Source organism: Vidua macroura, chromosome 3 (genome assembly GCF_024509145.1).
Source record: "Vidua macroura isolate BioBank_ID:100142 chromosome 3, ASM2450914v1, whole genome shotgun sequence".
In the NCBI taxonomy this organism is placed as follows: domain Eukaryota; kingdom Metazoa; phylum Chordata; class Aves; order Passeriformes; family Viduidae; genus Vidua; species Vidua macroura.
Window position 1 is genome coordinate 85183783 of NC_071573.1, and position 12765 is coordinate 85196547.

General features: G+C 35.9%; 1 protein-coding gene across 3 annotated transcripts in view; it reads right to left on the reverse strand.

Moving 5' to 3' along the window:
- RIMS1 (regulating synaptic membrane exocytosis 1) overlaps positions 1 to 12765 on the reverse strand; it is a 160091-nt gene that overhangs the window by 27268 nt on the left and 120058 nt on the right. The gene's annotated exons all lie outside the window — the stretch shown is intronic.

Sequence of the window (12765 nt, forward strand, 5' to 3'; positions counted from 1 at the left end):
ATTGGGGCAGCTGAAAGCCCTTGTTTCTGAGGGGGACCAAGGAAAGGGCTGGGAGCAGAAATAAAGAGGGCTGGGCACAGGCCAAGTAGGACTCAGCTCACTAAATTTCAAGTGTTTATAGATGTTGCACAGGAGCTAGTCATACCAGATTCCTTTTAAAACATATACAGAAAACCAGACATGTTAGGGGGCACTTAGTTTTTACTATTTCAGACATTCACTTGAGGATGGTTAAGCCATGTGTGGAAGTGAACATTTCTTTCTGCTGGCTAGAAAGCAAGCCTGAAGCGATGAACTGACAGCTGTGTTGTGGACACCTAATACCTGTTTGGACTACTCCCACCCTTTCTGATTACAGCTCCTGGTCCACTCCTTTGAAAAATGGTGCCTTTCTAGTTGTCAAGGACAGGGTTCATGTTCTATATCCTACAATCCCTCTCCAAGTCCTGAAGTACAAACACAATCAGAGAGAAATGGACTCATGGGATTCCTTGAAGAGCTACGCAGTGGGAATTACTGGCTGGAAGATTTGTGCTTAAGTCTTTCTAGATGCATCCTTGGGTTTTTTATTTTTTAAATTAAAAATGGAACAATACATTAGGTTAAATATTCAGTCACCAGCATTTACACAGAAAGATTTGTCTCTGGACCACAAAGACTGGAGAGGAGCTTTTTGCTCTTTACAGAGTGTTCCCTGGTCCAAATCACTAAACTTTAAAAAATATTGTGGTAGCCTGCTACAATCTAAATCTAAATTACTGTGGAAAGTCACTCTCCTGGGATTCTGGCCATGGGCAAACTTTGGACCAGAAACTACTGTGAGGCAGACTAGGAGAGCGTGCACCTTGGCTAAAAGGGGATCCCATCAAATGTCTTGATGTTGTTCCCAAGTCAGCTATAAACATGAAGCATAATAAATAAGCTATCTCCATGAAGCACAGTATAGGGTAAAGGTCTATATGCAGGCGTGGAGCATAAAAATACTTCTTGTGCAAAAATAAATAAAACTGTATTTGCAACTATGTAAATGCTTTTAAAGAAAACTGTAAACTGCTACTCAAACTCATCACATTTTCTCCACCACCTTCTCAGTCACTTTTTCTCCTGGATTCCCCAGTCAGTGACAAAGGTTCAACTCCTATGACCTAATTCCTGATCTATGACTATAATCCCTGCATAAATATATTAAAGTTGCCTGTTCCAACACATGCTAGAGATGATAGCTCTCTTGCTGTGATATGTAGCCAGAGCTGTGAATTTTTTAACATTCGAGGAAAAAAGTAAGCACAATATAAATGCAACCCAGTTCTTTCAAAGCCAGCTCTTGGGGTGGTTGTGCCTCACAAGGACCATTACTGATACTCTGGAGACAGGGTTTGGTTACTAGATTGGATCCTGTGTGTGACCTTTCTGAAGTGACCCCTTCACAGTGGAGTATCTCTACCTAGTCAGAAGAAGTCCCTAACATAGTATAGCCTCTAAGTTAAAGACAACTGATTCCCTCAAAATGGTTTTCTGGTGAATTATTTCCTTTCCAGCAATAAATACTACTTCAATGGAAAACCTTAATTATGCAAAAAGCAAATCAACCCTACCAGTATAAAACCTGGAGGTTTGTTTCTATGTCCCTTGAACATCTTTCCCAGGTAATGTTTGGAGTCCAGACTGGAGAAGGCAGATGAGCCTTGTCAAAGAAATCTCCTCACCCTGCCCTGACAATGAACTCCAGAAAAGAGCTGTTCAGATAGAAGATCATTAGTAGAATAACTTTTAAAGACAGAGTAATGAGTCAAACTTATCAACTTTTATACATAAATCCTAGGTCACATCTATCTCTAATTAATTCAGTGTTTAAGTCTGGCGATGCTCTGAGAGAGAACACTTAACACCATCAAATCTAATCAAATGGTAGAACTATAAATAAAGCCACCAAGAGCCATGTGAAAGCAATGAAAACAGCAACCCTGATATTCCTGCCTGGAAGAGCTTTTGGATATTTTAACATGCTTTGTAAACAGGAAATCCATTTCTATGCATATGTGTTAAAATAACTTGTCAATCTGACAAGTTCTGTTCTGAAACCAGAGAAGTCATCACAAATAAATGGATTCCCAGGACACTGATTCTTCTCCCAAAGACACAAAATCTACTATTAACACACCACCACCCCCCCCCCCCCCGACTTTTAGTAGTGTTTCACACAGATATTTTCCAAGCACTACATAAAATCAAAGGTACTCAGTTAAACCAAGCTTCAAAGGCAGGAACTGTTTTGGGCACCCTCCCTATCTTATCTAACCATGAAAATTCTCTGCTTCACAGATCACAGAATTAAAGCAGAAAGACAACTGCCTCCTCTGGGCTTAGCACTGACCTGGCTCAACCTGAAGCAGAGTCAAGCTTCCATCAGACAGAGGATTTCTGTTAGGATGGCCAGACATCTAGAGCTTCCAAGAATTAAAACATCTCATTTCTAAGATTCCTGGTAAAGTGAACCTTTTGAAGCGATTAGACACCAGAAACTGAATTTTTGCAATATGAAAAATGGCTGTATGGGTAAATTAAGTAAACTATATGTAAGTGTCTGTCTGTGAGCATCAAGTATGTCTATAAATATTAAGTAATTTCAAAGCAAATCTCAAGGTAACTTTGAGGATAAAACCACAACAGTTCATTGAACAAATACTGCAGTTTAATCTTTTAGCCTTTTGAATGTCTTAATTCTATGGCACTGCAGTTAAATATTTGTAGACTTCAGTCTGAAAATCTAAACAAATTGTCCAATTTCAGTAAATTCAAGCAAGCTGAGCCAGACCTGAGGATACACAGAGGCCACACATACTGTTACTGAGGTGTAAGTAACTGTACTGAGGTTTGTACAAAAGGAAACAGCAATTCAACTTCAGCATTGCACAGTATTTTTATGCTGTACTCAGAGTAAGTTATACCAAATAACAGACATATTTAGCACCTAAAACAACCAGAGAAATCAATAGAAATATAAACAAACAGCACTTTGCACTATTGGATCCCTTTTGGAAATTAGACGGAAATCACTTCTAAAAACTGCTTATCAAAATAAAGAAAAGCTGGCAGAACATTCAAAAGCCTAATGAAAATGGTAAAAACATGCCACAGTTGATAAAAAAATATTTGTACTTTGACAACATGCCAGTCACTCAGAGATTTGATCATCTCTGACTTCCTGGGATTGTTTTTTTTCTTTGTCTTTTCTTGGCAATTTGAAGAAAATTTAACACGCAACAAACTGTCTAGTCAAATGGAGTGGTCAAAAGTCACTCCAAATTTAATTTAAATACTTTAAATACCAGTACATGTACAAAGGAAAATACAGCATAAAATTAAAATTATCTATTCAAATATGAACCTGTAAAATTCTCACTAGATTCTGATTGACTTGCTGAGAAAGCAATCACTTCTGGTATGTTTTGGTGAAAGCCATTCACAAGCACAGGGAGCAGACATTTCCAGGGGACAAAAGCCACTGCACAGCAGCCACGTTTATGCATGAAGTGCAAGCAGATGCCACTGAAGAGCCAAGCTGTGTACTGAAGAAGAAGAAATTAATTGGGTGCCTCAATCCCCCTTTTCCCTTCTCTTTTATATGTCAGACTGGTTGTTAGGAAGCAAGTTTGGACTAGCAAGTAATATGAGGTGCTTGTTTACATCTCTTCTATCCTTGTTCTATTTTAAGACTTGCCAAAGTGGTTATTACTTATGTTAATTTAATTTACATGCCATCTAAAGTATGAAGAGTACTCTGGGTAATAAAAATTATACAATCAGAGATCTAATTCCTTTGTCACACAGTTTACATTAAACTGCTGCTCCTTCTCTTCTTGGAAACAAAGACAGCATTGGACTGGCCAATAGCCCTGGGGAGCAGAAACACTGCCTGACTGATGCCTGTGGGTCCAAGGCCAGTGCCTGTCCCTGTTTATCATCTGTGTCCTGCAATGCTGCTCCTCAGCCAGCTGAACACAACCTCCCTTCTTGATATCTGAAGAGAACTGCAGAAGGGAGTTGCTTTTAAGAGAGTGTGCCTTAGGTGTGCTCAGACTCTTTCCTATCCTTATGCAAAGCTCCTACTGGAGAGTCTATATACCAAGAGGGCTCTGAAAAGCTGGGTGAAAGTTTTCAGCTGAAATTAAAAAAAAAGAAAAAAAAAAAGATTCAGCAACTGAAACATTTTGTGAACTGATACCTGCTCTGACACTGGTAGCATTTTAATTAAAAATGTTATTCATATTTATTCATATTTTAGGAAATACTCAAGCTAAATTTTGCCCTTTCAAGATCAAATAATACATTTTTAGATTGGAAATAATTTTTCATCTTCCTTAATAACTTGCAAAATTCATAATTAAAAAAATTATATGAATATTTTTCCATAACTTTATTGAGTTCTACATATTTCATTACTTATGGTACAGGGCCATTAGCTATATTGCAGACTTATACAGCTACCTTATATATGTATACAGCTTTTTTTATAAATACAGTAACACAATCAGCTGCAGTAAAAGCAGCAAGCTTTATTATTATTATAATGATCATTATTATTTTCCTTGAAACAACAGATTTTGTCCTAGGTAAGGTTTATTGCTTTTGATTTGCATTCTGTTGCTAATAGTTCTATTCCTAGCCAAAAAAAAAAAAAATTACTGAAAAACCTCTCAAAGCTTATCTTCCCATTCACATATAAAAACCCTAATAAGATTAAAATAATGTCTCTAAATCTAATGCTTCTTTGGATTCATTAAATGAACCTTTTTTTAAACTCAGCCTCCCAAAATCTTATCAACAAAAATATGATTTTTAAAAATGTTCTAATGTTCTATAAACGAAACAAAATATACCTCCCCTAAAACCACACCCCCCAAAATAAACCATAAACCAACAAAACCACACAAAAAACCCACCAAAAAACCAACCAAAACCAAAAAATCTTCAAGATTTTTACAAAGTCAGTTTTATTTTCTAAAATATGCCAAACTACATAATTTCTTGGCCCTACTGGATTTAGAGATATGATACCTGTATCTGAAATACTGTGTTGAACAGGCTATCTAAATTAAAAAAAAAAAAAAATCAAGGTTCATATTAGATAAGAAAAGGACTGCTTCTGAAAGAAAAAAAAATCACATATATCGAAATTAAGCTCAGCCATCTGACTCTAAACCAAGAGGGCTTTATTCTTCCATAAGAAAGGAATGAATTCCTGTGCCACAGAGGAAGTGCAGTTTTCCTCTGAATGACTGCAGGTACTCTAAAATTCTACAAGTTCCAGAACACAATCTGTGGATCTAATCAGGCAAGAAGCATATGAAGAGTAATAAAATACAAGTTTTAAACTGACATTCTCTTAAAGAGAGGCATTTACATAGAATTTTTTAATGTGAAGATAGCGCAATTTTCTTCCCTCTTGGTAGTCCTTTGGCACCACTCTATTTCCTTTTTCTGTCATAATTTTGGTATTATTTCAACTCTGTTTATACTTGCACAAAGTAAAGCTTGTGAACATAGTGTGAATCAGATAAGAAAGCAAATAAAAATCTTCTTTAAACAGAGCGCAGTTAAATACAGTCAGAACTATAAGTAGGCCTTTTTCTAAGACCTTTCATAAGAAAATACAATGTAAACATAGCAGTGAAGCTACACTTATTAAATATATTTGACATATTTTGAAACTATACAAGACATGCATGACATAGTTTAGGCATAATCAAGATTATGCTTTTGGAAAGCTATAGATTTTCCTAAACCCCACACTACTTATAGATTGGAAATAGTCCTAAGAACAGTTATTGTTGCAGTTATATCTCTATTTAAAAATCTAGGGAGAAGTTGCAAATACAAAAGCAGAGCAACACTTTTGAGTACAAGCCAAGCAACTGCATAAAGGAGAAAAAGTCACAATTTGCATTTCAGGAAAAAGGAAAAGAACCACATGTAACACTAATTTGACAGAGCAGTGGGACTTTGAAAATACTAGCCCTTATTAGGAAATCTTTTGGAAGATGAATAACTGGAACTGAACTGTGTTTCTATTAAGGGTAGTGAATTCCTCAGCAAGACGGCAACAGTAAATAAAAGAGAACATGCTTACATTCACTCAAGAGTTTCAAAGAATTGAGTATCATTACTAGAAGAAAGAGCTCCTCTTATGAAAATAATCAGGTATTTTTCTTTTTTTTCAATATTCTTCATCTGCTTGCTCACCACCCTCCCCCTCTTCCCCACCCCTTGCTGCAGAAACATTTGGGTGCAGGAGCATCTCAGAGTTTTTGCTGGGACCGGGGTTGCTCTTTCCTGTTTGGTGTCAGGTGCAGAGCCCAGATCTTGTCACTATCCCTAAGGCACCATGACCATCCCTGCTGCCTCACTAAAGACTTTTTTAGATTGGCTGAAAAGAGAAATCCTTCTAAATGTCAATCTCCCTACATCCTTCTTTTAGTGCAACAGAGCCATTATCCTCACAGATCATCACAACTATGCAGAGCAAGCTCTAAGGGGCTGCTCTGGCAAAAAAAACCCAACCCAGATAGGGAAGACTCTCACAGAGATAACACTGAACAGACAAGCAAGGCTAATGAGGGAGCTGCAGGACAGACCACCACACTTCTGCTAGGCTGCTGAAACTTACTTTTCAAGTACACACAGTCTAAAGTTAAAGAAAAGATTTTGCAACCCTGCAGACTTAAGATAACGAAACAGAGATAGCTATAGGTAAGGAAGCTCATGTGTAAATATGAAGCATTCTTGCAGAGATCAATGCCCAACACAAGCAGATACTTGGAAATGCTCCTCTAAGAAAACAGAGAACAACATGTGATTTACAGTAGACCAGGTTAAACCTGTGAGGTAATGCTGTAGCTGTAAGACTCATTGTAATTCTGAATTCCAAGCTAATTTTCTGACTCTGCTGCTAGAAAATCTGGTATCTTGTAGCATTCCACTTGAATGAAGAAGAGACAGCAAAACAAAGAAAGTAATATCAGAAAATAAATCCTATGAAAACTGCAAAAGGGTATTATGCTAGATAAGAAAAAACAAGAAAAAAGGGCTCTTTCCCTATTGTGTTAAATGCTCTGAAGAGGTTTAAGATACTTCTCTCTCTGTTCTAACTATTAGAAACTTTATTGCAATTTTGATATAAATATAAAAGTTATTTGTAACCAATTTATACCTATTTGTTATTATAGCAGTTTCTGATAGTGCTGTCTTTTAGATTCAAAAACTCCTCTGCATTTTTTTTTTATCTGAAAATTTTCATTACGCATTCCGAAAGGAATGAACTTGCAATCTGAATTGTCACAGCTTTTCACTCATATTATTCTGTGAACATTCTGTGATACAGTGAGTGCTACCCAGAAAAACTATTCTATCCTCAATTTTATCCGTCACAGAATTACAGAAAGTTCACAGAATAAGCTGAGTTTGAAGGGACCCACAAGGATCATTGAGTCTAACTCATGGCCCAGCACAGGACCATCCCCAAGAGTCCTTCCCCTAGGTTACCAGGCACTGACATACTTTCTAAATCACTTTCATCATCATATTCTAGCAGCATAAACACTAGCTCTAATAAAATATCAACAAAATCTGCCTGTGGGTTTTGTCTTAAAATTCAACTAGCACATTCTGTGGCTTGTTTTGATAAAACCAGTTGATGCCTCCCTCCTAGCTGGTTTCTTCCTGACATCCAGTATTCCTGACTGATTCCCATGCTTTCTATCCAGTTTATTAATAATAAATGATTTACTGAATTCTAGATAAATTAATTATTTCAATCTTCTGTCTAGCACTTATTTCTTATCAAATAAGCACAATTTCTTTCACTAAAAAAAAAAAAAAAAAAAAAAAAAATAAAGCCATGTTATGATGTAAAAGAATCATGATCAGAAATGTATCCTTGTCATTCAATCAATCAAGCAATCAATATGAAATGTCAGGGGAAAAAAAAAAGCCTGACCACTGCATGAAAAGCTTGTCACTACCCTTGTAAAAAAGAAACACAATTATGCAAAGAAGCAATGGTGTTCTCAAGAAAGACAACAAACAAACCATCCTTATCCAGGCCAACCATCCAAAAGCCTTGTCCAGCATATTTTATTTCTTATTTATTATCTGCTTTTTCTGTCCATACTAACTAGACCTGTAGGAACTCTCTCATTTTACCACAAAATTACTACAAGGATGGACAGAAAAATAGTTCTACCAGTATTTCCAAACAAAAAAAGACTGAGAAAATTAAGAACAGATTAACAGATTGGGGGGTGGGGGGAATGTGTGGTTTTGGGTTTTGATAGTTTGTTTTGTTGGTTTTTTGTTTGTTTGTGTTTGCTTTTGTTTTGTTTGTTTGGGTTTCGTTTGGGTTTTTTTTAATGGCAGTGTCTACTCTGAAATGAGGCAGCTCTGAGCCTGGAAGGCTCAATTTAAGCATTGCTTTGCTTAAATTTCCATGTTTCCCAAGCAAGGTTTTTTTTTGCACAACACTGACTGCTTGTTAACAGTCACTAAGTATCTTCAGTGAATCATTATATTCTCCATCAACAGAGCAATGGATGAGGTTTTATTTTCTAAATCTTTACCTTAACTTCAGTCATCCAACCATGAGAGAAAGCCGCCTTGAGACCACTCTTGGAAGGTGAAACGTGGGCAAATCAGTTGGATGAAGAAAAGCTCTTTAAGCTGCACTGAGCTCACAAAAAGTGCAAAGATGTACTGAGGGATGCACATCTATCAGAACTTTACTGCTCAGTGACAATTTCCTCACTTAGATGATACAATCTTATCTGAAATTGGGAATTTGGAGTTTAATTCAAAAGAACACAGAGAAAGCCACTTCTTTACAGGGCAAATTACAACAAATGACAGAAAATATACTTTAGCAGGAGATTCTAGGGAAATATGTTCTAAGATAGTGTTTTTGCTCAGGTTTCAAGTTACTTCCTGAGGGAAGCAGACAAACACTTCAAGATTCCTTCCAAGTATCTACTTCAGAGACACACATAAATTAAAAGAATTTTTCTTCATTCTGTTTTCACCTTGTGACAACACTTGATTTCAGCTGTGCTTCATGATATGTAATCTGTCTCTGAAGCATTAATGCCTATGGCTTCATTTCAGGTTGTTGATGTTGAACTTCACCAACAGAAGATGGAAAGCAAATAACTTTGGTTCTTACATAGAAAAATTTCATTCTGTTTCACACCATAAACATGGCAAGGTATGTTCATTTAGAAAATTGACCTGGTATCAGTGTAATGTCAAATGAGAAATGCTGCCCATTCTTCTAAGCTTCTTAGCTCTCCTTCTCTGCATCTCTTCCACTCTCATCTGTGTCAAAATAGTTGCAAGCTGTTGGCACTTAAAGAGAAGAAAAATGTGCTTCTACAAATAGATGATCTTTCTGAAGCACTATCTGCTGGCCAGGAGGTAGAAAGCAAAAGGGAGGAATTCTTTTGCTTTCTTAAAGCACGTATTTGCAAGTACCAGAAGAACTGAGAGGGATCCAAGGATGGGAATACTTCTTTTTATCTAAGATTAAGGTTTTCCTTCTCTCCAGAACTCATTTTACTGATGATACCCCCCACTATTGCCTCTATCCACTTCCAAATGCATTATTATGTCTCTATATATGGTCAAATTCCGTGATAAAATTCTTCCTATTACAGAAGTTTTCATCTCATTCAAAACAAACCTAGAGCCCCAAATCAAAATGTACTATGATCAATACTGGCCTCAGCCAGTCATTGATATGTAAACTACAAGATAAGATTTTCTGTAGAAGGGAATAGTATTGTAACACAAAATCAAGACAACTGATGATGACTTCTTATCCTAATCTAGTTTCCTATAATTTTCCTGTGATTAAAAGTTTAGTTGCTGTATTCAGAAAATGGGAAATTACATATTTATTCTGTATATGTGTATATATTTATTTATCAAAATAAGGCTGACAAAAAAAGATAGAAAAGTTGGATTACAGCTAAAATGGTTATGTATGCCTGGAGCTATTTTCAATTTTCTCTTGTCATTTTGGGAGTTTTGCTTATTTTTTTATCTTTTTCTTTTCTTCTTTTTAACTGTGATAAGAAGAGTGGGATTTTCATTAGGAATATTGTCAGAAGATTAAAAGCTTTTTCTGGTGAACTATCTAATTGATCTGATTTGTGGGCACAATGAATAAATACATAGTAAGTAGGGATTTCACAGAACAGTTACTACAAGTATTATGAAATCTTAAACATAAAAGGAAGGTGCAGCAAAAATACATAATTCCATTTCAGATTTACAAAAAAATAGAAACAATTCTTTCACTGATCATCTATAAGGCACATATTCTGAATAAATATTTTCCAACAGCACTGAAGTGGGTGTGTAAAATAATGATTACTGGTCCTTCTAACTTCAACATGCAAGTGGATCTGCTCCGTATGTACAAAGAAATCCCTGTGTGTATGTATAGACACAAACATGTATGCACAGGCTCACACACACACACTCCTTTTTCAGCTGAATAGAAAATCAAATCTTATAAATAATAGCTACCTTGCAGCAGTTCCATACACACCACTTCCATTTTTATATAACATCAAGCCCATGCAGTATGTTAAAAGGAAGAATTATCTACAAAAGTAAAATTCAGCCCTTTTTGACCATTTCTTCAAGTGAAAAAAGTGAGATGGCAATAAACTTTACTGGCTTTGAAGACAGCACTAAACTAGAATTTCAGATCTCCTCGAACCATAAGAATATAGAAGCTACGCTTCTCAAAAAATTCTGTCTTTTTATTTCTGATCTTCTGAGTTTTCAAAAACAAATAACTGTGTGTCATGCTTCCCTTACTTATAATCATGCAAGTCATAGAAATAAAACCCGAACAACCTATGAAGGCTACACATTTATTTCTATATTTTTATGCTTCCTTTAAAATTCATATACTGCATCAACACCACACCTCCAGCTCCTGAAGATCTGTCCCAGAAGTTCCTACTTGGTAACACTTTTGGAGGCCCATACATTTTCACATCAGTTTCAAAACTTCAGACCTTGACTATTAGAAACAATTTTCACATAATAAATTTTGAAGAAGTACCTAGTATGTATTATATTGTCATAACAGAATTTTTCTATAATTCTCAATAGTGGAGAGATTAGTAAGTTGCACAACACATTAAAATGAAATAGACATTTTTAGGTTTCTCCTCTCGTCTTGTATAATATAGGGAAGAAGGGAAGTGGGTTCCTGATTTAGGACAAGTACTTGGCCTCCAACAATGTCATTTGGAAGCTCTATCAAGTCTGATGCATATATTGTTCTAAAAAAATACATTAACTTAATTCACTGATTTTTGACAAAATTCAAAATTAGCGACTGACAAAAAATGACACATTTTTATTTGCTCTGATTATACCATAGATAATACTCTTAGCCTGAGTCACAACAACAAAAGGTAAAGATGATTCTGAACTGTTTTACAATCATGAATAATACTTAATCATGTTTTTCATATTTGATTTGCTCTTTGAGTTTCATTAAAACTTTAGAAGTTCCATTCCTTGCAAAATTCCTATTGTTTTGAAATTTACACCAAGCAAAACTTGGAGAACTATAGTACCTTTCTATGAAGATTAGGAAAATATGAGCTTTAAATAGATGATACCGAGAAGTGCTTGGGAGTCACAGCTCAGATTTTAAGTGGACTAAAATATCAGCATAGAAATCCTTTCTACATGACAATACCACTTTTTATTACTTACAGAGCACACCATTGATTCTGATGCATCTAAACCAGCATCTTACTGTGTACAACTATCTATATTCCAGTCTCATACTTAGTCACAGTGCATTCTTGAACAACACAATATTAATTACAGTTCTGGGCTTCAATTACATCAGTTTCATTTATCATTTGGTTCAAGCTTTAACTGTGAAAGGATCAATTCTACTGCCCATCTGGCAACCAAAGAAAACCAGGGGAAAGGGGGAAAGTATTTGATGATATAAATAAACAATATTGTCACTTACCTTAGTTTAGATACCCTGACTATGTGAAAGGAATGCTGATATATGAGTGCATTGCATGCTAGGTGGAAGCTTTTCCTCTTTGTTTTCCTTCTCTTAGTAAGAAAGGACCCTTAGGGTCAGGTCCTGCTCCCACTGAAGACAAAAGCAAAAGTCTTCACTGGGGTTCAGGAGCAGGACAGGGACTTTAAAACACTCTTCTTCCCTTTTTTATCTTTCTGTATGGTATTTGTTCCTGGAGGGTATGCTGATATGAAGCTTTTAAGATTTCTGGAGTCACAATAAAGAGTTGGAAGGCTTATGCTCCTAATGAAGCATCGTGTTGTCATCTAATTTTTCTGAAATCACTGACCCCAACTTGCCAGTATTACTTACAAAAAAATAAAGTATTAGATTAACTCTCAACTCAAAAAGCAAAAGTAATTTTTAAAAACTTATTTTATGCCTCTACAGGTACAACCTTGTGATTCGAGTTGCATAACTGCCATTCATTTGCTCAGATTTCAGTTTCCACATTCATATCTTCTGCTAAAAGAAATTTCCTACACATAAAAAGCTGGTCTTAGCAAGTGGTTATGCACGGCTGATACTGACATGTGTCCCATTCCATTTCCTGGCCTACCTGTAAACAGGGCTTCTAAGAGACAACGGTTTTCACTGATCAGGACAGAAAGTAACTACAGCACATATTCTAAAAGACATTTGTATAT